This window comes from Pinus tabuliformis, chromosome 8 (assembly GCF_031772625.1).
Source record: "Pinus tabuliformis cultivar Carrire ecotype Pingquan chromosome 8, CPIR1, whole genome shotgun sequence".
Classification (NCBI taxonomy): Eukaryota; Viridiplantae; Streptophyta; class Pinopsida; order Pinales; family Pinaceae; genus Pinus; species Pinus tabuliformis.
The window spans coordinates 1,737,680,049-1,737,707,242 of NC_142294.1; the positions used below are offsets into that span (position 1 = coordinate 1,737,680,049).

A 27,194-nucleotide genomic window follows, 5' to 3' on the forward strand; every position below is an offset into this window, starting at 1 on the left:
TAAGGGTAAAACAATTCACATCCTTAGATTTGTTGATCCTAAGTCTATTTTTGAATCATGTCAAGCTGTGTAGAACATGTCAAATGGCTACTTATATGCCCTTGACTTGTTCTCTTGAGATTGCTTAAATGAATCCGTAGCCCAAATAGATAAGGCACTAGACCCCCTTCTACTCATCACACCAAGCCCACTTCATTTTATCATTTTCATCTAGATTATTGCTAGGTTTTTTTTACTCCCACTTACATGAAGTGAGCCTAGTTAATCCTTAGAGAAGCCCCCCTTGACTAGGGACCCTTTCACGAGTCTAAAGTGAGAGGGATAGTTGGTGAGGTGACAGTGGCCAATCTCTTGAGTTCCACAAGGCTAGCATTCTATTTTGGGGATTTTAAGCTAAAGGTGATAGTTTTTTGGTAACACTCCCATCAACCACAAACATGGAATCAACCTCGACATCATCCTCCATCAAGGTATTACACTTCTCCTCCTCGAGACAACTGCAAGACACACAGACGGAAGAAATGAATGCAGCATGACTAGCATATCTCTTAGCAGGTATAGTCATTGTCACTAAATATCTAGGTGCTCCCATATGCTCTCAAGCCCTCAAAACTCGAAGGCTCTTCCATCCTCTCACTAGAGTGTACAAGTGCCACTAGATTAGTAAGTAAACTGAAAAGGCCACCCTCTCTCACCCTTCTAATCGAAATCCTTGCACTAACTAGATTACAATCATCGATAGTGCACTACTGTCCTTTGAATGCGACTCTCCACTATAAATCTATCATACAAGAAACTAAAAGAAGATTCTTCTTCAAACCAAGAACAAAAAGAACATCACTCAACTCAAGAGCATTACTTCAAGGCATATGGAAGGAAATGGATCCAACTCCTCTCACAAGACAAGTAGCATTATCACCAAGCTCCCTAGACATGCCTCCCTTTTGCTCCTAAAGTCTATTGAACAGTGACTTGTCATATGTCATATGCCTTGAAGCTCCACTATCCACGTAACATCCAACAATAGACAAGGGATTAGAGGACAAGAAAGAGGTCATGGAAAAGGCAATCTCAAATTGAGAAGGATCATCCTCTACACCTATTACAATTCGAATTGTAACTTGTTTCACTCCTTTTTCCTTTTTCTTTAATGGACACTAGCTAGCATAATTTCCCATCTAGTGACATTTGAAAGACAACATCTTACTCAAATCCTTATTCCCTATATATATACCTTCTTTATTCTTGCAACCTTTCTTACTACCCTTCTTTGTATTCCCGACGACACCAATCCCATCTACTTCCCCTTGTTGCCTTGAACAAGACTACAGTGTGTTTTCTTCCTGCACAAGATCAATCCAAAGCTTTGTGAACTTTGGCAAGGTCTCTTGAGCATGAGCACCCTCAACAAAAGGCATCCAAGAAGGAACAAGTCCACTCAAAGCAATGGATACCAACTCCTAATCCTTAACCTATGTTCCAATGACAACAAATTGATCTCTCAACTCAATGATCTTGGTAGCTCACCACAATATTGATGTTACTCATACAAACAACTAAAAATTGGTTCTCTAGGAGCATCTACTAAGAAACACAAGAGTTTTGAAACAACTATATCAAAGCTCCAAACATGTCCTTACCTATCTTCTTCTCTATAATGTGAGAGATGAAATGATCCTTCTATTAACTTGGCAGCTCAAGGACAAATTCCCTCCTTTGGACAGCCTTCCTCATACAGAGAAGACCCTTTTTGCCCTTGGAAGAATTTAATTTAGTCAAGGAAAAATATATTTTTAATGTAAAAACCCACGTGCACAAAAGTACAGGTCCCCTACAAAGACAAATTGGGTCTCCAAAGAAGCATATAAATACAACTCAATGGCACCTCATTTGGACACACATCTCTCTCTCCTCTCTTGAGTGGTTCATACATCTGAAATTGCAAGGTCTTCTTCTCACACGTGCGAAGGGTTTGGGGGCAAATCTGAAATTTTGGAGTGACTTCTGTTTGGGATAGTTTGACCAGCTCTTTGACCATCTTTGACTTGTCATTTTGACTCGATTTGACTGATTTTGGATCTGTTTTAGGAGGCCACATTCTTTAGAACAAAATTCGAGGATTTCTGGGCAGTTTGACTTCTGTTGACCACAGATTTTGACAATAGACTTTCTCTCTCCATTGACTGGGTTTGACTAAGTTGTTTGGGACTGTTTTGACTTCATTCTGACCAGCAAGGAAGGCTGAGTACTTTGACTGTTGAACGAGCTCTTTTGGAGAAGTTTGCCCACTGATTTTTGGACTGGTTAGGGCATCTTTGACTGCTGTTGACTTGGACCAGAATTGCAAATTGGACTGTTTGACCAAATTTGACTTTTGGGCTCCTCTCTTGGATCTGGGATATTGGTTTGTTGGAAAGTCAAAGTTGTTGACCTTTGACTCTTGGTGAATTGGATCATTGTAATCTCTCTTCTGAACATTTTATGACAATCTAATAAGAAGAAGAATTTGAAAGGGTTTTCCCCCTTGTGGGGTTTTTCCCTGGTCTTTGACCAAATCTTGTGTCTCCTACTACTCTTGATTGTCTTCTATTGTACATTGCATTTACTGTTCTATCTACAATTGCTATTTGTTACTGGAAGATTGAAATTGATTGCTAATTGAAGAAAAGAATTGGGCTTAAAGTGATTGTAACAGCATAGAACAGTGGAAAATTAACACTTTCATTGAATCAAGAATGGTTCTTATAGCCATCGCTTCCTTCTATTAATGAGCAGCCGACTACACTGGATCAATAAGTTCCAAAATCACTTTCTCAACATCATCCCAAAGTTTGGCTTCTTCCATTAGTATTTGTAGTCTAAGCTTCCATGGAACAAAATTTAAGCCCATTCTAGCTTGTCACACTCTCTCAAACTGAGAGGCAACTTACACATCCTAAAACAATCAAGTGCACAAATCAGCAATATATGTAGACAAAACAATTCTTAGGGTTCAAGCACCTCTCCCAAGGGACCTAGGGTTTCACACCCACACCCAAAAACCTTAACCAAGTCAACCACCTCTCCCAAGTACGTCACCAATGAAATACGAACACCCTCATACACCTAAAGTGGTCTTAGCCACAAAAGCTATAACACCATGTAGAAATTTTCTAAATCAATGCAATTAATGCAATTTTAAAAATTTCACCTCTTTCTAAAGGTTTCCTAGCTCTTAAACATGTGAAGTTTCAGCCTTAGGATTGTTATGAATATTAATAAAACAGCAGCAACAACAAACAATATTTCACCTTTTAACAACCCCAATCAACAAAGTCATCCGAAAAAAAAGAGAGCAAAGCATGCCAACAAGTTTTGACCCTCTAGGGCAATCCTATCATGCATAAAACAGATCTAAAATTCACTTTATGACAGTTGTAATTACAGCAGTAAATCGGCCCTATTTTCTTCAAAATTAATGTTAAATCAGTCAACAACTTCAGTTTTACGCCAAATCAGCAAGACATACTAGTTTCGGAAATTACCAAACCATGAAGAAATAGGCAGCTGAAAATTGAATCTGCAATATGACAATTTTTTATTTATTTTTAATGGAAAGGATAAGGGTACTTATATTAATAAAAGACTGGAATTTGGACCAGTACCCTTACATCTTGAGTTAGAAACAAGGAGTAAACAAAATGTTTACTGTCACCTTGACTGATTAAACTCTTGAGAGAAAAGAGATGTTCACCGTAAATTCTTCAGAAAGACCCCAACAAAAAACAAAATTTGCAGGCCAACATTACAAAACCATGCCTCTTCAAGGGAGAGGAGAAATCACCACAGACCATGACCATTTTCCTCGAAGTCTCTGACATGGAGAGACCTCCTACGCCCAGCTCAAGTACTGACGGCATTGCCCTCCTCAGCAGCTCTTCCCGCATGGACAGTTGAAATCTCCAGAACCACCACTCGTGCACTATGTTAATTTTCCAGTGTTCTATGCTTAATACAATCACTTATTACAATTCTTCTTCGTTTAGCAATCACTTTATCAAATAAATTCAATCTTCCAACAACAATAAGCAATTTAGATAGAACAGTAAACTAAATGCATAATAGAAGACAACCAAGAACAATAGAGACACAAGATTTGATCAAAGACCAGGGAAAAACCCTTGACAAATTCTTCTTCTATTAGATTGTCATCAAATGTTCAACAGAGAGATACAATGTCCAAGTACATCAACAAAGAGTCAAAGGTCAAACCCTTGACTAGACAAATTCAACCATCCAATATCAACCAAAGATGAGCCCAAAAGTCAAATCTGATCCAAAGTCAAATCTATCAATTCTGGTCAAAGTCAACAACAACAAAAGAAGCCCTAACTAGTCAATAGTCAACACTCAAATCAGCCCTCAAAAGGCTCGGTCAAATAGTCAAAGAACTCGACCTTTTCTTCGTCAAACCCTATCAAAGTAGCCTCCAAAAGCTCGGTCAAAGGAGAGATAAAGCGCACAGTCAAACCTCAACAACTCTGTGGTCAAACTCAGTCCAAATCTATGGTCAAAGTTGGTCAACTAGCCAAGAAATGTTTGGTCTCCTTCCCAATCAATTTGGCCTTCCAAAACAGAGATATTTCAAGTCAAATGAACCCAAGTCAAAGATAGTCAAAGGCTGGTCAACACTGTCCCAAACAGAAATATTCTCCTTCCCTTCGCACATGTGAGATTAGACCTGCAATTTTAGAGCTATACAAACCATACAAGAGAAGAATGTGATGTGTGATGATGTCCTCCAAGTGATGTGACATGACCTCTATTTATATGTGGCTCAGGGGCTCGAATTTCCTTGCCCAGGCCGACTTCTACTTCTTGTTAATTTTCCAGTGTTCTATGCTTCGCAAAATCACTCACAACAATTTTTCTTCAATTACCAATCACTTAATCCAATAAATTCAACCTTCCAATGACAGTAACCAATTGTAGATAGAACAATATTCCAAATGCCATAGAAGACAACCAAGAATAAAAACAAGAGAGACAAGATTTGGTCAATGACCATGGAAAAACCCCACAAGGAGTTAAACCCTTTCAAAATTCTTCTTCTATTAGATTGTCATCAAACATTCAACAGAGAGATACAATGTTCCAATTCATCAACAATGAGTCGAAGTCAAACCTTTGACTATCCAAAATCAACTAACCAATATCCAATCAAAGATGAGCCCAAAAGTCAAATCTAGTCAACAAGTTAAATTTGTAATTCTGATCAAAGTCAACAGCAGTAGAAGCCCTAACTAGTCAATGGTCAATAGTCAACAACCCTCCAAATTAGCTCGGTCAACAATCAAAAGATTTGGCCTTCTTTACTAGTCAAAGTTCAGTCAAAACTGTCCCAAACAGTGCCTCCAAATTTGGTCAAAATCAAACTTTGACATGTGGAAACCCTAGGTCTACAATTTCGATCAACATTGGTCAAACTAGCTCGACAAAATTTGGTCAACCTTCCAGTCAACTCAGCCTCCCAAACAGATCAGAAAATCAGAGTCAAACCAAGCTCCAAGTCCAAAAAGTCAACATTGGTCAAAGGCCCAAAATAGAAGATGAATTCGGCCAACAAAAAACCCTCTCTCTCCCTTTATTGAACCATGGACTTAGAGGTAGAAGATCTGATCTATACAAAAAATAAATCAGTTGTGACTTCCACGATGAAGATGGCTAGAAGCACCAAGCGAAGGATTACATCAGTGAGAGGGAGAAGAATATAAAGTCAATGTGAAAATTTCTAAATAGAAATCCAACTGCAGTGACTAATATTATTTCTTCTACTTTTTATTTCAGAAATAAGTTATTCACATTGTTGCTACAACAAATATTGAAATAAATTTTACTTCAGCCTTCACAATTAAAATACTGCAGAAAGTAAATGCAAGGAAAAATACTAGCACAAGTGTAATCACAATGACACAATTATTTTGGAGAATTGTCTCCAGAAAAACCCAATGTGGGAAAACCGGTGCAACAGATGAGGGTTTCTTTATTGGTCTTCAGCAAAAATCTCATGTACAAGATACAACCAACAGAATAGCAGAAAAATTTCTGTCAGAAATATTACAAATGATATTCTCACGCTTCTCAACTAAATTCCGACTTTGGAGAGAACCTGTTGCCCCCTCTGCGTCTCACTGCATTGGCTTTTGCGTAGGGACTGCGCAGTCACAGCCTTAGCGTTGTCCCTCCCCTGCTCTACGTCTTCTTTCTGCTCTTGCACCCCTGATTGATTGTTAGGTCCCTATAATACTAGTGATTCCCCCGTTACTATTGTCATTGTAGCTCTTATAGTTATTATTGTGCCCCTATTGTCCCCATATTGTTATTAGTGTGCCCCATAGAAACCCACTATTGTTATTGTTGTGCCCTTATGTTATTACTGTTATGTCAGCGTTGATTATATTGTGACCCCTTAGACTCCTATATATAGAAAGGAGGTTTAGTCATTTGAATCATTCAAGAATTGTTCATTTGTGTAATGTAAAGGAAGTTGCCCCCTCGAAGAGGCTAATTTTGAAGGCATTCATCTATCTTTTCTTCTATTTTGTGAGTTGGTTGCATAACATTTGGTATCAGAGCTTTGGATTCTAGGGTTTCGCTGCTCCAAATAGGTCATTGTGGAATTTTCGCTATAACATTTTTTCTGTGACGTTTTAAAAGCTAAAAAAAAGCCCATTTGAGCGGAAATCTCTCTGAACCTCGGGTCCGAATTTCAAATCTTTTCTTGCAAAATTTTCGGAGATATGATCCAAGGAAGTTAGGGTTTTGCAGGATCCCGAATTATATCTCAAACAGGTGACCTGGGGAAAATCGTCATAACTTTTGTTCTGAGAATCAGATTGAAATTTCGTAAGAAGTTTCAGAACGAGGACGGCCTGTAGTTTTCTATATATCAGTTTGAGGTACTAAGGTCGAAACAGTGACACGTAGCACTTTGTACAAGTTCGCTCTACTGAACCAGTCTATAATCAGGTCACCGTGGGAGATTTAGCATAACTCTTCCTTGGAGAATCAAATCTTGAACAGACTTGCGGTGTTAGAAAGAGGACTCGGAGGGCTATCGTAGTACGCAATTTCAGATCTTGGAGATCTGCAATTACAGATATAAGCAGATTCAATATCGAGCTCTCAAAAAGTGAAAAAAGGTGTGTAGTTTTTTGCTTTTATTTTGCATCAGATTAGTTTGAAAAATTAGTTTGAAGGAATTCAAAAGGCATAATGAAGTATTATTAGCATTAATTGATACCCCGAAGAAAGAAAATGGAAACACCTAGTAAGCAACCTAAAAGCTCTAACATGACTCATGAAGAAGAGGAAGAAATGCAACATGATATATCAAAATTATGAGACCAAGTGCAACAAAATTCACTCTCACAAAAAGTAACAGAAGCTAAGATGGATGGTTTAAAAAAGGGCGTGGAAGAAAAATGGAAAGAAAAATTATGGCAACCAGCAAGCCTACCACTCAAAACTATCAAGATGGAAGTGTTGTTGCCCCTAGCCTTCCACAACCTACAAGGTTGACACCACAACAATTGGAAGAAAAAAGAGCAAAAAAGCTTTGTTATAGTTGTGATAGCTGTTGATTTGGGGTAGCATCGGATGTGTTCTAGCCACGAAATTTGGTGGAGAGGTTAGGGCACATGAGATCTCCAATACCTAGAAAGGGTTTGGGTAGATTCTAAATAGTTAGGGAGATATTAAAATTATTAATATTTTTAATAGAGTCCTTATGTCTAAACTTAGGGAAATTAAAATATTAATGTGGACTAATATAAATCTGTGTTAGAATGGTCCAAAAGACATGGATCAAGCCAGATCTAATCTTAGTCGTTGATTAGGGACTTAATCTCGGTCGTTGATATGTCAACGAGAAAAGTATAAGGGGAGGCTTGAGGGTCACTTGGAAAGTACACCAGATGATTAGTGATTCTATTCTCCAGAGCAGTGTTTGCTAAGAGAGATAGAATTAGTGATTAGAGTTGCAGCTGAGGGGCAGTGAGTACAGAGAGACTGAGAGGCAAAGATAGTGCCAGGAGATCAGCTCAAGAGCCAGAGAGAGTGACGCAGTAGCAGCCAGGGCTCATGCAAGGCCACACAGAGGCAGCAGGAGTTGCGCAATGCTTCAAAGAGGCCAGTGTAGCTGACGCAGAGGACCAGAAGGCTAACGCAGGCCCATTCAGGGTGACGCAGGGCCAACATTGGGCAGAAAGAGGCTGACGCAGTCCAGAAAGGCAAACGTTGGGGTTTCTGGGGCAGATTGGAGCTGAGGAACTGCCGGAGGGTTTATCCGGGGTTTCAGCCAGGACATTTGTCTCACACTGAGAGGTACTACTGCCAAGGGCATTCTCTGTTGGGTAAGCCGGATTTGGCACCCAAATTGTACTCTGAAATTGCTTAATAAGAAAACCCTCAGATAGCTGCACCGGTTTTCCTGCATTGGGTTTTTCCAGGGACATTGGTCCAAAAATAACGATGTCATTTTGTATGCTTGTTTATGTTTCCTTCAGTTGATGATCTGTAATATGTTGAGCATGCACTAGTGTTTATTTTCATTATTTACATTGTAAATAACTTGTTAAGTAACGAAACAAGTAGGTAGGAATAAATCAGTAAAGTGCATGGAGGGTTTCTAACTGGTAGACTTAGAAACTTCAACATGGTATCAGAGCGTGATTGCAGATCACAGGAGAACTGAGGGCATCAGCCGAGCGAAGCAATAGCAATAGAAAACAGTTGTCCCGAGTGACAGAAGTTGTTTCTAGCAGAGCAACAACAAGGGAAGGGTGACGCAGTGCCTGCGTCATCAAGGGTGAGCCAGGAAGAGGTAACGCAAAGGCTAAGGGAGGCAAAGGGAGACTCACGCAGAGCCACACCAAAGCTAGGAGGGCTGACGTAGTTGGCTGAGGAGGCCAAATTGCTGGTGTGGGGATTGCATAGAGCCTAGGAGCTCTCACCTTCAGGTTGCTGGGGTTTAGGAGGCTGTGCGAAAGTTGCAGTGGAGCTAGTGGGGTACTATAGTCAGAACAGTACCTAACAGGGCAAGGAGGAGGGAGTTGCTACCAAGGGTTTCTAGCCGAGAAATTTGAATCAGTGGGGCAGTTGCACAAACGATCAGAGTAGGGGGCATCTCGACATCGGCAGAAGGATTTCCAGAGGGAAATCGAGACTCAGAGGGAGTCACATCGAGAACTTCCAGGAGGGAAGTAGAAGAGCAGCATCACACTACACGAAGTAAGAGACCAGGACAGACTGGATGGAGCTTCAAACTTCGCAGTCTGGAAGGCCAAAATCTTATCCGTACTTGACAGAAATCGTGTTAAGCACTTCACCTTGAGGATGATAGCGATCCCAGTTAACCCAGCTGATAACGACAAGTACGAGAAGGCAATGGCGAGGGCCAAGAGCTCCATCCTTGACTGGGTCAAGGACCATGTAGTACCACACATTGTCGAGAAGGAAACGGCAATCGAGATGTGGGAGGCCCTAAAGAAATTGTACCAACATACTTCTGTGCAGAGAAGAATGTTACTAGAAAATTAGATGAGGTCATACCAGATGAAGAAGGGAGAACCGATCGACACCTTCCTCGGTGGACTGAATGAGATCCAAGATCAGTTGACTTCCATAGAGGCCACCCTAGATGGGAATTAATGGTGAGGACAACCCTGAATGCAGTCTCAGAAGACTGGGAGGTGTTTGTCCAGAGTATATTGGGCAGAGGGACCCTTCCACCTTGGGAGGAGATGTGGGCGGCTCTTCGCCAAAAAGAGATCAGACGGCAGACAAAGGCAGGAAGCAGCAGTAAAGGCATCAGAGTCAAAAAGGAGGAGGAAGATGTTGCCATAGCATCTAAGGAAAAGCAAGAAAAACAGAAGAAGAAAGATCTCTCCAAGATCAAGTGCTTCCACTGTGGGGAGTTGGGTCATTATGTGACCCAATGTCCAAGGAAGAAGAGTAAGGGAGAGCCTTCCGAGACTAAAGCAGCACCAGCAAGGGCAGAGAAGGAAGTGGAGATAGACGACGATTGTGCCATAAGTGCTCATGTGCCACTTGAGAAAAAGTGGGGAGACATCGAGCTGTAGTTAGGACTACAGGCGACGAGGGGCAGGATCCTTGAGGTACCCAACCTCTTGGATTATACCTTGTTATGGGAGCCCCAAAGAGGAGTAGCAAGACTGGTTGATGTGGGTAGAGATGGATGCGGATGGAGCTGTAGGAGCTACAGTGCAAGATTTCCAGGACAGCGCGAGGCTAGCAGGCTGCAACAGTGCGAGAAGCACCGAAGTGTTGCACTAGTGCAGAATGGCACAGAGAGGTGTGCAACGATGCGAGGTGCAAGGAGTTGTTGCAGCAGCGCAGAGGTCAGAGAGGGAGCACTTATCAGCGGCAGAGGGAGCTTTAGCATCAGGAGGGTCTCTAGCCCAACAGAGAGGTCAGAATTGGGAGATCTATTACTTACTTCTCAGTAACTGAGTTGCAGTGCAACAGTGGGCAGCACGATGCAGCATGATGAGAGGAGATGCAGTGCAGATGCATCAGTGGCAGTGGCAGAGCCATGGGCGGCAGCATGGATGCAAAGGGAGCTGTCGTACAGATGTAGTAGTGGCAATGGCAGAACCATGGGAAGCAGTACAGGATACAGCAGTGCAGAGGATGGTGGGCAGTAGGCCTAGCATAAGCACAGGGACCAATGCCGAATGATGAGAGTAATACTCAATGAGTATTGTTAGAGCACGTTCCTCGCTAAGAGGGAGTGTTGATTTGGGGTAACATCAGATGTGCTCTAGCTACGAAAATTGGTAGAGAGGTTAGGGCACATGAGATCTCCAATACCCAGAAAGGGTTTGGGCAGATTCTAAACAGTTAGGGAAATATTAAAATAATTAATATTTTTAATGGAGTCCCTAAGTCTAAACTTAGGGAAATTAAAATATTAATGTGGATTAATATAAAACTGTGTTAGAATGGTCCAAAAGACATGGATCAAGCCAGATCTAATCTTAGTTGTTGATTAGGGACTTAATCTCGGTCGTTGATATGTCAACGAGAAAAGTATAAGAGGAGGCTTGAGGGTCACTTGGAGAGTACACCAGATGATCAGTCATTCTATTCTCTAGAGCGGGGTTTGCTAAGAGAGATAGAATCAGTGATCGGAGTTGCAGCTGAGGGGCAGTGAGTACAGAGAGACAGAGAGGCAGAGATAGTGTCGGGAGATCAACGCAGAAGCCAGAGAGAGTGATGCAGTAACAGCCAGGGCTCACGCAGAGCCATGCGGAGGCAGCCAGGAGCTACACAATGCTTCAAAGAGGCCAGCATAGCTGACGCAAAGGGCCAGAAGGCTGACGCAGGGTCTCTTCAGGCTGACGCAGGCCCATTCAGGGTGACGCAGGGCCAACGCTGGGCAGAAAGAGGCTGACGCAGTCCAGAAAGGCAAACGTTGGGGTTTCTGGGGCAAATTGGAGCCGAGGAACTGCCGAAGGGTTTATCCGGGGTTTCAGCTGGGACATTTGTCTCAGACTATGAGGTACTACTGCCAAGGGCATTCCCTGTTGGGTAAGCCGGATTTCGCACCTAGATTGTACTCTGGAATTGCTTAATAAGAAAACCCTCAGATAGCTGCACCAGTTTTCCCGCATTGGGTTTTTCTTAGGACATTGGTCCAAAAATAACGGTGTCATTTTGTATGCTTGTTTCTGTTTCCTTTAGTTGATGATCTGTAATATGTTGAGCATGCACTAGTGTTTATCTTCAGTATTTACATTGTAAATAACTTGTTAAGTAACGGAACAAGTAGATAGGAATAAATCAGTAAAGTGTATGGAGGGTTTCTAACTAGTAGACATACCAACTGAAACCTCGAATAAACCCTCTGGCAGTTCCTCAGCTCCAATTTGCCCCAGAAACCCCAACGTCTGCCTTTCTGGACTGCGTTAGCCTCTTTCTGCCCAGCATTGGCCCTGCGTCACCCTGAATGGGCCTGCGTCAGCTACGCTGGACTCTCGGAAGCACTGCGCAGCTCCTGGCTGCCTCTGTGTGGCCCTGCGTGAGCCCAGGCTATTACTGCGTCACTCTCTTTGGGTCCTGCGCTGATCTCCCAGCACTTGAAAAATTAGTTTGAAGGAATTCAAAGGGCATAGTGAAGCATTATTAGCATTAATTGATGCCCCGAAGAAAGAAAATGGAAACACCTAGTAAGCAACCTGAAAGCTCTAGCATGACTCATGAAAAAGAGGAAGAAATGCAACACGATATATCAAAATTATGAGACCAGGTGCAACAAAATTCACTCTCACAAAAAGTAACAGAAGCTAAGATGGATGGTTTAAAGAAAGGCGTGGAAGAAAAATGGAAAGCAAAATTATGGCAACCAGGAAGCTTACCACTCACAACTATAAAGATGGAAGTGTTGTTGCCCCTAGCCTTCCACAACCTACAAGGTTGACACCACAACAATTGGAAGAAAAAAGAGCAAAAGGGCTTTGTTATAGTTGTGATAACAAATACACTAAAGGTCATAAGTGTGCTGAAAATAAATTATTTTACATAGATTGTGAAGAGGAGAAAGAAAAGGAACAAGAAACGTCAAAAGAAGAGGATATACACCAGGAACAAACCCTAGAGAAAGAAGAAATGAATCCAACCATATCTTGTAATGCATTGGTTGGAATTACCATTCCTCAAACTATCAAGATAGAAGGACATATCAAGAAGAAAAAGGTAATAGTGTTGATTGATTCGGGTAGTACCCATAATTTATTCATTGTAAGATAGCCAAGGAATTGAATTGCTTCCTGTATCCAGCACCAGAGTGTCAAGTGATGGTTGCAAGTGGAGGAACCATAAATTGCTCTCGAAAGTGCCATAATATCTAGCTATCCATGGCAGAATACGTATTGAATAGCCCAATGCTTTCCATTCCAATGGGTGGTGTTGATGTTGTACTAGGAGTCCAATGGCTACAATCCTTGGGTACAATAGCTTTTAATTTCTGTATTCAAGCTTTTGTGATCCATAATGAATTAAGCGAAGTCTTTCGGTAGAAATCACATAAGAGAATTTTTTGGCCGACGCGTTTCGAACCAAGAAGTGTGGTTCATCATCAGGACCAGATGAAGAGGCAGACCATGGAATAGAGAGCAATGTAGAAACATAATTTCAAGTAACGGCTATATTTGAACAATAATATTTAAATTATGATATTAATTTTCAAGAACTTTTCATGAAATTTTGTGCGGAAGGAAAGGAAGTTGAATTAAGGGGTATCGCAGGGAATCCGGGAAAGACAAACAGCTCTAACAGAATGACAAAGCTTCTAAAGAAAGAACAAAGAGGCATAATTGCACAATTATGTTCGCTAGAGGTTCCCACATCGAAATCATTTATTTCTCCAGATCTCCAAAAAGTCTTGGACAACCATTCCAAGGTATTTGAGACTCCCAAAGGCCTCCCACCTATTCGCGATCATGATCATGCTATTCATTTGATTCCAAGAAGTGTTCCTCCAAACATCAAGCCTTACAGATATCCCTATGCCCAAAAGAGTGAAATTGAACGTATGGTTGCAAAAATGATAGAGGTTGGTATAATTCAACCTAGTCAAAGTTCTTTCTCTACTCCAGTAGTATTGGTGCACAAGAAGGATGGATCATGGCGCATGTGTCTGGATTATAGGGAGCTCAACAAGCTCACTATTAAAGATAAATTTCCCATTCCTGTCATTGATGAATGATTGGACGAATTGCATGGATCAATTTACTTCACCAAGTTGGATCTTCGTTCAGGATATCATCAAACCAGAATGAAGACTGAAGACATTCTGAAAACAACATTTAGAACTCATGAGGGTCGTTATGAATTTTTGGTCATGCCTTTTGGCCTTACCAATGCACCTTCTACATTTCAAGGTTTGATGAATTCAATTTTCAAACCCTTGGAAAATTTGTGTTAGTATTTTTTGATGATATACTAATATACAACAAGTCTTGGAAGGATCATGTTCAACATGTTGACAGGGTGGCTCAAACTATTGTAGGAGAAACAATTATATGCAAAAAGCTCCAAATATTTCTTTGGAATACAAGAGGTGGAATAACTGAGTCATATTGTATCTCATGAAGGTGTTAAGGTAGACCCTAGCTAAATTAAAGCCATTAAGGAATGGAAAATCCCCACATCCATAAAGCATCTGCGAGGATTTCTCAGGTTAACAAGGTATTATCGCAAGTTTGTTAAGAATTATGGGAGAATAGCAGCACCTCTAACAACATTATTGAAGAAAGATGCATTTTCATGGACTCCAGAAGCAACAAAGACCTTTGAACATCTTAAAGAGGCAATGTGCCAAGCACCGGTCTTAGCTACGCTGGACTTCACAAAAACCTTTATTGTGGAATGTGATGCTTCAAAAAATGGAATTGGTGTTGTTTTAATGCAAAAAGAAAGACCCATTTCTTTCGAAAGTCGTCCAATCAAAGGAGAGTATTTACACAAAGCTATTTATGAGAAGGAAATGTTGGCAATACTACATGCACTTAAGAAATGGCGACCCTACCTAATGGGAAGACACTTCAAGGTAAAAACGGATCATGATAGTCTTAAATACTTTTTAGAACAAAGATTATCCTCTGAAGAGCAGCAAAAATGGGTCACAAAGATGTTGGGTTATGACTTTGAAATCATCTACAAAAAAGGGAAGCAAAATGTTGTGGCAGATGCACTCTCAAGAAAGGATGAAGATGTGGAAGCATTGCTTTGCGCCATTTCTATTATCCAACCAGATTGGATAAACGAAGCAAGGGATGAATGGAAGAATGACGAAGAAATGTGGGCACTCATTCAAAAGATACAACAAGATCCCAGTACATCTGACACATTTAGCTGGAAGAATGATTCGTTATGGTACAAAGATCGCTTATACCTATGTAAGAATTCCCAACTCAAACAAAAGATTCTTATGGAATTGCACACTTCTCCCTTAGGAAAGCACTCAGGATTTTTAAAAACTTACCACAGGGTTAAGAAGGAATTTTTTTGAGATGGCCTTAAATCGGATATTCAAAAGTTTGTGGCGGAATTTTTGGTTTGCCAACAAAATAAAATTGAAACAAGACCGACCCCCGGTCTATTACAACAACCTTAATCCATTCCAAGCCAACATTGAGAGGAGGTTTCAATGGATTTTATCATAGGTTTACCCAAGTTTGAAGGAAAGAGTGTCATCATGGTGGTAGTTGACAGGCTTACCAAGTATGCACACTTTTGTGCATTATCGCATCCATTTAAAGCCAGTACAGTTTCTACTGCATTTATGGAAACAATTCAAAATCTACATGGAAACCTAAATATTGTTGTAAGCGACAGAGATCCCATTTTCACTAGAAATTTTTGGACAGAATTATTTTCTTGTCTCGGTACTCAGTTAGCTCATAGCTCATCTTATCATCCTCAATCTGATGGGCAAACTGAGATAGTAAACAAATGTTTGGAAGGATATCTTCGTTGCTTTGTATCTGATAAACAGACACAATGGGTCAAACGGTTGCCTCTAGCCGAATGGTGGTATAACACTTCCTTCCATACTACAGCAAAAATGACCCCATTTATGGCACTTTATGGATATCATCCACCATCCATCACATCATATTTAAGAGAAAATTCTAAGGTTCAAGCAGTGGAAGATCACATCGAGCATCAACAAGTTCTCCAACTCTTAAAAGGATAACCTCATGTTAGCCCAAAAGAAAACAACAGGCAAATCAACATCGCAGCGAAAGAAGTTTTGATGTAGGTGACTAGGTATTCCTATGGCTACAACCATATAAACAAATGTCCCTCAAGCAAGCTAAGAAGGATAATAAATTATCACCAAAGTATTATGGTCTGTACAAGGTGTTGCAAAAAATTGGTACTATGGCATACAAATTGGAGCTTCCTGCAGCTTCCCGAGTGCACCCAGTTTTCCATGTTTCATGTTTAAAGAAGGTTATAGGTGACAAGCTCCTAGCTCAAACAATATTGCCAGAACTTGACGAGGAAGGAAAAATCATATTGGAACCTGAAGCAGTCACAGAAACTAGAACTCGACAGCTACCAAATCGATCAATTTCGGAGTATCTCATCAAGTGGAAGAACTTACCCGTTGAAAATTCCACATGGGAGGATGAGAATTTTATACAAAAGCATCCAGAACTACTCAAGCGTTGAGGACAACACTTTTCTGAAGGAGCGGCATGTTAGGTCCTTATAATACTAGTGATTCCCCCATTACTATTGTCATTGTAGCCCTTCATGTTATTATTGTGCCCCTATTGTCCCCATATTGTTATTAGTGTGCCCCATAGAAACCCACTATTGTTATTGTTGTGCCTTATGTTATTACTGTTATGTTGGCTTTGATTATATTGTGACCCCTTAGACTCCTATATATAGAAAGGAGGTTTAGTCATTTGAATCATTCAAGAATTGTTCATTTGTGTAATGTAAAGGAGGTTGCCCCTTTGAAGAGGCAGTTTTTGAAGGTGTTCATCTATCTTTTCTTCTATTTTGTGAGCTAGTTGCATAACACTGATGTTGATGCCCTCTCTCCTTCTCACCTGCAACTCTCCCTCTGATTCGATTTCCTATTGCTGAACTTCGACCAGTGAGAAAATCGATCTTACTTGGGTAACTGAGTATTTGCCCAGTGTGTTTTCCAAATGCCTGTCAAAGTCCTTCTTATAATCCTCCAGTTGAGTAATCAACGGCCTAGATTAGATTCTAATCAACGACTCACATCATATTGACTTGATCCTCATCTTCTTCTACAAGTTTCACCCACAGTTTGATTAACACACTTTAATTATTTTAATTTCCTAAGTTTAGACTTAGGCACCCATTAAAAATAAATAATTATTTTAATAAAACTGTCTCCGGTTTGAATTTCACAAAACAATTTATGGGTATTGTGGAATACATGTGTCCAAGCCTCCCTGCAAATTTTGAGGCTTAGAGCACATCCGATGCTACCATAAATCAACACTCCCTCTTAGCAAGGAATGTGCTCTAGTAATGCAACCTGCTGAAGCATCACTCTGATTCTGTGACATCTCCCTCTGTGTTGTTGATGTCTGACACCACTGTCCATCAACTACTGCACAAATGTTGCATCCGTACTGTTGTTGGCCCTGCCACCGCCAACACTACATTTATACTGCAACTCCCTCTCATTTCCTGCCACTGCAATTGAGAATCCACCTGTTTTTGCTACTGAAACAGATTCTCTACCACACCTATATGCTCCCTAAACTGAATGAACTTAGCTCTTCCTAGAGATTTTGTGAGTACGTCTGCTACCTAATTTCCTGTGGAGACATATTGCAATTGTACTGCCCCACCTTGAACATAGTCTCTGATAAAGTGACATCTAATATCAATGTGTTTCAACCGATCATGAAATACTGGATTCTCAAAGAGTTTAATACAACTCTAATTATCAAAGAAAATATTGGTCGCTTCCATCCTTTTCCTGAACAAACTCACAAGCAGTTTTCTAAGCCATATAGCTTCGCACATAGCTGTGCTAGCCGCCATATATTCTGCTTCTGCTGAGCTTAGAGCTACCGACTTCTGCTTCCTGCTGCACCAAGAGATCATTCTTGATCCAACACTGAAGCAATACCCAGAGATCCTTTTCCGGTCTACTGAACTACCTGCCCAATCTGCATATGTGAATCCATTCAATCTAACGTCATCTCCTCAAGTGTATTTCAACCCATATCCAAATATTCCACGCACATATCTAAGAATGTGCCTAGCTGTTGCCCAATGCACCCTTTTCGGTTCCACCATGAACTGACTAAGGGTGTTGACAGCAAAGCAAATGTCTGGCCTAGTGTTGACCAGATACATGAGCGACCCAATGAGTTGTCTGTACAAGGTGGGGTCCACCTCCTTGTCTCCTGATGCATCTATTTTCTTCCAATTGGTGATCATGGAGGTAGCCATGGGTCGGCAATCCTACATTCTGAATCTCTTCAGAATCTCTATAGCATATCTTCCTTGCCCAAGGAAGATCTCCTTGTTCTTTTGCCAAACTTCCAACCCTAGAAAATAATGCATCAACCCCATATCCTTCATATCGAATTCTGCTTCAAGGTTCTTCTTACAGTCCTTTATGAGCTTAGATGAACCTATTAGAAACAACTCATCCACATATAATACCAGAATAAGTGGCTCATTCTCCACCATTAGATAGTAGAGATTGGGATCAACATCACTCTTGACATTTCCCGACTGTTGCAAGTAACTATCAATCCGACCATACCATGCTCTAGGTGCCTGCCTAAGCCCATATAGGGCTTTCTTTAACCTAGATACATGAGTTCTCTTTTTATGAATTTCGAAACCTTCACGTTGGTCTATATACACCTCTTCTTCTATCACCCCTTTCAAGAATGTTGCCTTGACATCCATCTGGTGAATCTCCCATCCCATTTGCGCTGCTAGGGATATAACGAATCTAATAGAGGTATATCTGGCTACTGGGGTGAAGGTCTCCTAATAGTCTATTCTTTCCTTTTGTGTGAACCCCTTAGCCACGAACCCAGCCTTGTACCTCACTATGCTACCATGTGCAACATACTTTATCTTGTAGATCCACCTTGATCCTATAATTGATCTATCCCCTGGTCTAAGTACCACTTCCCAGACATCATTCGTCATGATAGAACTATACTCTTCTACCATGACATCCACCCAAAATTGGTGTTGTACGGCTTCCTGAAAACTGGAGGGTTCTTCAACCTGTGCTACCAAGGCTTGGTACCTGTCAGGCTGTCTACGCTGCCTCTTCTCGGTTCTAGGAGCTCCGAAAACTTCCTTTGCGTCCCTCAACGTCTGCCATATTTCCCTGCTAGTTCTACCACCGGTGGTGGGAGGCTCAATCAATCCCCCTCTTGTTCCTGCTCTTCCATCTACTGAGAACTACCTAGATTTCCTACTTCTAAGGAAATACTAGTGTTGGTCACTGTGCTCGATCCAGGTGTATGTCCTCCTGCTTGTCCTCCTTGCTTCCCATGCTGCTATTAGACTAATGGGACATCTATTGATTGACCTTCTGCTGGCATCTCTCGAGATTTCCTAAAAACTCTATCCTCCATGAACTTTGTATCTCGTCTTACTACAATCTTCCTGTTGCTAGGAATGTAGATTATGTATGCCTTCGAAGTCTCGCTATATCTTAAGAAGTACCCCTTTTTTGTAGTTTAATCCAGTTTACTACACTGCTCGTCTAGAATGTGACAATATGCTACACTTTCGAATATCCTGAGATGACTTTCCTCCAGCTTCTTTCCTGTGAAGACACCTTCAGGTGTTTTCTTGCCCAATGCTCTGTGGGAGTTCTATTTTGGATTACATTGTCGTGTTGCAAGCCTTTGCCCATAAGAATCTAGGCAAGTCTTAATCATACAACGTAGCTTTTGTCACCCCAACAACAGTTCTATTCTTTCGCTCTTCTACTCCATTCTGCTCTGGATTATATGGAGTTGTCCAGTCTCTTTTGATGCCCTCCTTTGCACAGAAATCTGTGAAGCCTTTGTCGGTATACTCTCCACCATTACCTGAACGCAATACCTTTATCTTTTTCCCTGTCATGTTCTCTATGAGAGCCTTAAACTCTTTGAACTGATCAAAGACCTCATCCTTGGTCTTTAAGAAATAGATCCAGGTTTTTCTAGAGTGATCATCAATAAAGGTGACGATGTATTCACCACCACTAAGATCTCTTGTGGACATTGGGCCCAAATATCTAAGTGTATCAATCCCAATACGCCTTCCGCTATGTTGTTACTTCTGGAAAATGTTGCTTTACCGTACTTCCCTAGTACGCATCCTCTGCATACATCATGCTCAGTACTAAGGACTGGAACTCTTGTAACAATCTCTTTGAGCATTCTCAGTGCTCCATGGTGTAACTGTCCCATTCACCTGTGCCATATTTCATTCAGTTCATTTTCACCATTATGATTGTTGCCTATCAATGCCATTGGAGTCTCGAGCTGCAATCTATATGGTTTGTTGCTTCGAACACCAATTTGTCTCTTCTTCTTCCAGCTTGGATGTTTGATGTATGCTTTCCTTCTAATGAAGTATACATCGTATCACTTGTCCTGTAACTAGGACACTAAAGTCATATTAATTCATAACCCAGGCACATGCAGAACATTAGTGGCTCGGATGCTGGTTCCTGCTTCCGTCTGAAATGCTATGGTGCCTTTCCCTACTAGAGTACACTTCGTTCTGTTCCCCATAGTAATCTGGAAGTCCATTTTCTCTTCTTGATAGCTCGAAAAATATTCTCGTACTCCAGTCATATGGGCTGAAGCCCCGCTATCAATATACCAAACATCTGCTAATGCTGAACTTGACAAGCATGCGAATTCTTCTTCCAATCTAGAAGATAATTTAGAGACATCTTGATTTTCCATCCTTCTTTGTGTTATTTTTCATATCGATTTCTGACGCTTTTCTGTCCCAGCAACTACTGCAGAAAAACTGCATCTTCCCCTAAAGACTGCTCTGCGCTGAAGCTTTTGCGCTGCTCCCTCTATCACTAGCAACCTTCGATCTAGAAATCTTCCTCTCTGTCGACTCTCTCAGAGAGATTTTCCTATGAAAATTTTGCCCTCTTAGACTGGACTGCGCAATTCCTCTGGGGATTTGATTTTCTGCCTATGCAGCAATTTCGAATTCCCTTCTTCTCTTCAACGCTAGCTCTTCCGGTCTGCACTCCTGCTTAACTCACCTCTGATACCATGTGAAAAATTCTAAATAGAAATCCAATTGCAGTGACTGATATTATTTCTTCTACTTATTATTTCAGAAATAAGTTATTCATAGTGTTTCTACAGCAAATATCGAAATAAATTTTACTGCAGCCTTCACAATTAAAATATTGTAGAAAGTAAATGCAAAGAAAAATACTAGCACAAGTGTAATCACAATGGCACAGTTATTTTTGGACAATTGTCCCCGGAAAAACCCAATGTGGGAAAACCGACACAGCAGATAAGGGTTTCTTTATTGATCTTCAGCAAAAATCTCATGTACAAGATACAACCAGCATAACAAAAGAGGAATTTCTGTGAGAAATATTACAGACGATATTCTCACGCTTCTCAGCTAAATTCTGACTCTAGAGAGGACTTGTTGCCCCCTCTGTGTCTCAATGCGTCAACTTCTGCGTAGGGACTGCGCAGTCTCAACGTCACGGCCTCAGTGTTGTCCCTCCTCTGCTCAGCATCTTCTTTCTATTCCTGCACCCCTGATTGATGTTGATGCCCTCTCTCCTTCTCACCTGCAACTCTCCCTCTGATTCGATTTCCTCTCGCTGAACTTTGACCAGTGAGAAAATCGATCTTACTTGTGTAACTGAGTATCTGCCCAATGTGTTTTCCAAATGCCCATCGAAGTCCTTCTTATAATCCTCCAGTTGAGTAATCAATGGCTCAAATTAGATTCTAATCAATGGCTCAAATCATATTGACTTGATCCTCATCTTCTTCTAGAAGTTTCACCCACAGTTTGATTAATAGCCTTTAATTATTTTAATTTCCTAAGTTTAGACTTAGGCACCCATTAAAAATAATTAAAAATTTTAATAAAATTGTCTCCGGGTGGAATTTCCCAAAACGATTTTTGGGTCTTGTGGAATACATGTGTCCAAGCCTCCCTGCAAATTTTGAGGCTTAAAGCACATCTGATGCTACCATAAATCAATAGTCAAGAACCTCGTGTGTGGTACTCTCAAATTAATTGCTATTTAGAACAATGTTGATCCATTGTTGGAGATGATCCCGTGATTTTGATGATCTATTCCGACTGGGGTTGAGGACCTCTTTGTTGAGTGTAAGAGGTAGTTGATTGAAGGATCTTGGTCTAATGCATTACTACCTAGGATTGAAAGTGTGGCATGAGAGTATTTAAATCTTTGTTGAGATCCTTTAGAAATTCGGCATGATTGACTATTTTGATTGGGCTGGATGTTCTAAAGACAAGAAGAGCACTTATGGATGTTGTCTTAGCCTGGATATCATGAATGAGTATGGTGCAGATCTTTGATGCACTTAGCATGGCTAAAGTTGGGTATATAGCTGATTGTTCAGCCTGTTGTGAAGCAATTTTCCTTCAAAAGTTGTTTGCTGGATCAGATGCTGGAATTGACCGTGATTTATCCAAAGTTGTGTGAAGCTTTCTGAGAATCTGCATTTTCATGACAAGTTGAAGCACATTGAAATCAAGTGTCACTATATTTGGGATGTTGTCCAAACAAGAGTTGCTAGGCTCGAATACATTCTATTGATAAGCAGGTTGCTAATGTTTTGATAAAGTCGCTATCTTGGATGAAGTATTCTTACTTCTGTGAGAAGCATAGAGTGGCTGAGACATCCTCTTGAAGAGGGAAGGCATTGATAGTACAACATCATAAATCTTCCTTAGGCTTGGTTAAGAAACCATGGTTTATGGTTGGGAAGATCGTTTTGGTTACTCCTTGGGTCATTGAGTTTGACCAAGAAACCTTATGGTTGGGATAGTTAGTTTTGAGGCTTGGAGTGATCCATTAGGTCATAGTGTTTGACCGAGAGACCAGTAGGCTTGGTCGGAACACTGATTTTGAGTACTTTCCCTTGGTTCATTACATTTGACTAAGAGACCATATGGTCAGGGAGATTGACCCTTTTGACATCGAGATCAAAATTCCTCCCTCGAGTCGTGGACTGAGAGACTGTATAGTGTAGGGGTTTAATATTGAGATAGGGATTCCTACCTTAGGTCATTGAGCTTGACCAAGAGACCCTTGTTTATGGTTGGGGAGATGGACCTTTTGTACTCTCTTAAGTCATTGGGTTTGACCAAGAGACCATTGGTATGGTCGAAGAGTTTGATCCTAATTACTCCCTTGAGTCGTTGTGTTTGACTGAGAGACCAGTAGGTTGGTCTTGAGTTCTCCTTTGGGTCATTGGTCTTGACTGAGAGACCAATGGGATGGTCAGAGAGATTGATTTTGATTACTCTCTTGGGTCATTATGATTGACTGAGAAACCATTTCATATGGTTGAAGAGTTTGACCTCATGAACAACATTGATTGATGAACTTGATGCTATGAACCTTTCCTTATGATGAGACTTGTACATCTTATTTTTGTGATTTCTCCCTTAGGTCATTATCGAGAGACCAGTGGGTTGGTCAGGGAGATTGATCTTGAGAGAATGAAAAGTACCTCCCTAGCTAAGAGGGAGTGTTGGAAATTGGTAACTTCGGTCGATATTTTCATCAATAAAATCAAAAGAGAAAAATTGAATTTATATTTACCCCACAAGTATTCAAGTCGGTCCCTCCAAGATCAAGTCAACTTGCCCAAGAGACACACCCCTATATATTGAGCCTATTCGCTCTCCTCCAAGGCATATTTCATATCATGTATCCTTATTTTTGTGTGCAAGTCTGAGGCACTATATCTTTGTGCAACCATGTGGACCTGAGGCACTATAAATCTGTGGAACTTAATGGATCTGAGGCACTATATCTCTGTGGAACCATCTAGACCTGAAACACTATATCTCTGTGGAACCATCTAGACCTGAAACACTATATCTCTGTGGAACCATGCAGACCTGAAGCACTATATCTATGTGGCACCTTGCAGATCTAAGGCACTATATGTCTGTGGAACCATGCAGACCTAAGGCACCATATCTCTGTGGAACCATGCGGAGCCGAGGCACCATACCTCTGTGGAACCATGTGGACCTGAGGCACCATATCTTTGTGGAACCATGTGAATCTGAGGCACTATATCTCTATGGAACCATGCAGATTTGAGGCACGATATCTCTATGGAACCATGTGGACTTGAGACACCATATCTTTGTGGAACCATGTGGACCTGAGGCACCATATCTCTGTGGAACCATGCAAACTTGAGGCACCACATTTTTGTGGAACCACATAGACTTGAGGCACTACATTTTAGTGGAACCATGCGGACTTGAGGCACATTATCTCTCTGGAATAGTGTGAGTTCTAAGGCTAAGGAAAAGGCCAAAGTTCATCCCTCTTGGAGATCTATGGTAGATCTAATTACAGACCTATTTATGGACAAAATTGAAGGGATCTTTGTATTGGATATTGGAGGGTTGGCTTGGCACTTGTGGGAGGTCATCTTCCCCTTGTGGGGGTTTGTCCCATGAAATTTTGGTGTCTCTTGTCACATTGTTTTTCATTATGATCTTTACTAGTCTATTGAAGTTAATGGTTGAAATTTTCTAAGTATAATTGCTTGATGATTGAAATGTTTTAAGAAGTTAAAAATGTATCATTGGAAGTAGTTATCAGATAGAAAATTATTCTAGTCTCCTGCAACTAGAAAAATCAACATTACACCGAAGGAGGCTTTCACAGGCAAGAAGCCTGAGTTTACTATCATGTGTCCAAAGAGAGAAGGAAGAAGTTAAAGCCCACAATTGAAAAGGGAATTTTTGTGGGTTACAATGAGACATCTTAAGCGTAAAGGGTGCATATGCCATCACTCAAGAAGACAATTATCAAGAGGGACATGAGGTTTGAGGAGGACAGAGCTCTGAGGGAATCCTTGGAGTGAGAGCAGGTTGAAGTACTTCAAGAGGAGCTATTCGCTCCAAAGCAGGAGCCTCAGCTAAGATCACAGATTGAGTCTCAGCTAGGTGGCAAGCGGGCCGCACAACAAGATGAACAGGAGTCATTGCAAGATGAGGAAAGACTAGGACAAGTGGAAGCAACTGTTGAGAAATTTAGGCAGAGAGATGAGATGATTTCTCTAGCAAAGATAATTGCTTGTGAAGACTTTTTACTTTCTTAATTAGGTTCTTCTTTGACTTGATTATTATTATGTGTTCTTCTTCATCAAACAACTACCAAACATTAAATAACAATGAGTCAAAGGACACAAGATGTAGGCTATCATCCAGGGCCAAAACCTCTCCAAGCATGAGAGGAAAACCCACTGAATTCTTCTTCTTATAGAATCTTCAATTGATGAATTCCAAGACCTAGACCCTTGACCAACTACCCCTCCAAGACCAAGTCAATTCTTGCTTCAAGTCAAAGTCAATTACTTCTTGAAGATGTTGCACTTTCTCCTTCTTCACTAACCCTTGACTCAGCAACTTAAGTATGAAATTCTCGGCCTCTTTCTCTACAACTTTCAGCTTCCTGTAGGTGACTACAATTTCCCACGTGTGACCGAATTAGGGCTACTTCAGCCTTCCTTCTCCTTTGCTTGGCTAGGGCTGACTTCTTTGTGACTTCGGCCTTCAATGTAGCTTCCTTTCTAGCCTAGTTTCAACCCTCTTGAGATGACTATAGTTTGGACTTGCAGCAGATAGGGAAACCCTAGTTTCCTCACACGTGTGAACAGAATTAGCCCAAAACAGACCTGCAATTACTTCGCTCTTCCTTCGATCTTGATCTCCTTCTCTTCGCTAGATGAGAGGCTCCTTTCTTTCTCTTGCTCACACTTCCTTCCTTGATATGGATGCTTGAATGATTGTCTTCCAAGTGAGGCTGAGTCCTCCTTTATATAGTGATCTGCCCATGTAAATAAGTCAACTTGTCCTCATGCCTAGGCCGACATCTCCTTCTAGAACGATCTATATCTTCTTTGGAAGGCCAACTTGTTTGAGTACTTGTGACAAGGTCTTGGAGGGTCTTTTGACTCTTATAATGACTCAAATAAATATGTAACATGCCCTAGAAGGGTCTCTCATACATGACAAAGACTCAATTGACTTTATGACTTAATGACCAATCCTAAGAGCTCACAATGGGAGCTTGATCTATATAAAAATAAAATTCCTTAAGCATGAAACCCATGACTCAAGTATAACAGAAATAATTTTTTTTTTCTTCTTTACATCGATTACATAAAATCATGATTACACATGTCATTGTGAAGACCGAAACTAGTTACATATTTCATCAGCAACCACTCAATCAGTGACACCCAGCATAGGGAGGAAGAGATCAAAGTGGGTCAAGAAGTTGATTCAGGAGGACTAGGAGCGAGTTGAGACTCCTAGCTCTATGTTCAGGCAAAGGAAGCAGCCACAGAGGTACACTGGATATATGGCACTGATGACTGAGTTGTTGGACATAGAGCTTTCTTGTTATGAGGAGGCAACCCCTCAACAAGTTTGGCAGGATGCCATGGTGAAGGAATATTCCTCCATCATGAAGAACGATGTCTAGGAGATGTTGAGAATTCAATAAGGCAATGTATATGTCAATTCTCTTTACTTAATAATTGTTTGTGTTACCTTTTTACTTATTAGCTTTGATCTTCCTTATTCCAATGTGCAATACATCAAACAACTACCAAAACAGTGAGAACAATGACATAGTATATAGGCTGCAAGCCAGGGCCAAAACCCCTCCTCTTGAGGGGAAAACCTGAAAATCTCTTCTTATCTTTCAGAGATTTCAATTGACGAATACTGTGACCTAGACTCAAACTCAGACAAATACCCTCCAAAATCAAGTCTTCCTCGACCTCCTGCTGCAATATTTTCGATCTCCCAATAGATCTGAAATTCTACTCCCCAGCAATTATTGCAACTGTTGTTGCTTCTTTAGGAGACTTCGATCTCCCTCTAACAGCCTTCCTCTTGACTTCGCTTGCCTTGACTTGAGTCCTAGGGCTAGTAGGATGCCCTAAGAGACCTTCGCTTGCCTTCCCTTCTCTCTTGCCTTCAAAATCTAACTTCAAACCATCCCATCGCAAAAACCCTAACTTCGCACTTCTAGAAGAATAGAGAGAGACCGAATCACTTCGACTTCTTCATCCTTCTCTTCTTCGCACTTCCTTCTTCAACTTTCTTATTTTGCCTTCTTCGCATAAAAGACGAGTGAATGAATGATCCAAGTGGAGGACGAGTTCCTCTTATATTAAGGCATCCTTAAGGGTGGACGTGACTCTTCATATAGGCCGACTTGACAGCTCATTAGGCCAACTTGATCTTGTAGGTATTTTGACACTTTCAAGAAAAAATAAAATTTTCTTTACAATATACAATGCCCCCATAGGATAGGGTCTTTCATATATGACAAAGAGTCTTATACCTAGGACAAACCCTAGAAGCAC

General features: G+C 40.9%; 1 pseudogene across 1 annotated transcript in view; it reads right to left on the reverse strand.

Moving 5' to 3' along the window:
- The window catches only part of LOC149243053 (ultraviolet-B receptor UVR8-like), a 168,585-nt pseudogene that overhangs the window by 94,778 nt on the left and 46,613 nt on the right, over window positions 1-27,194 (reverse strand). The window lies entirely within an intron of this gene.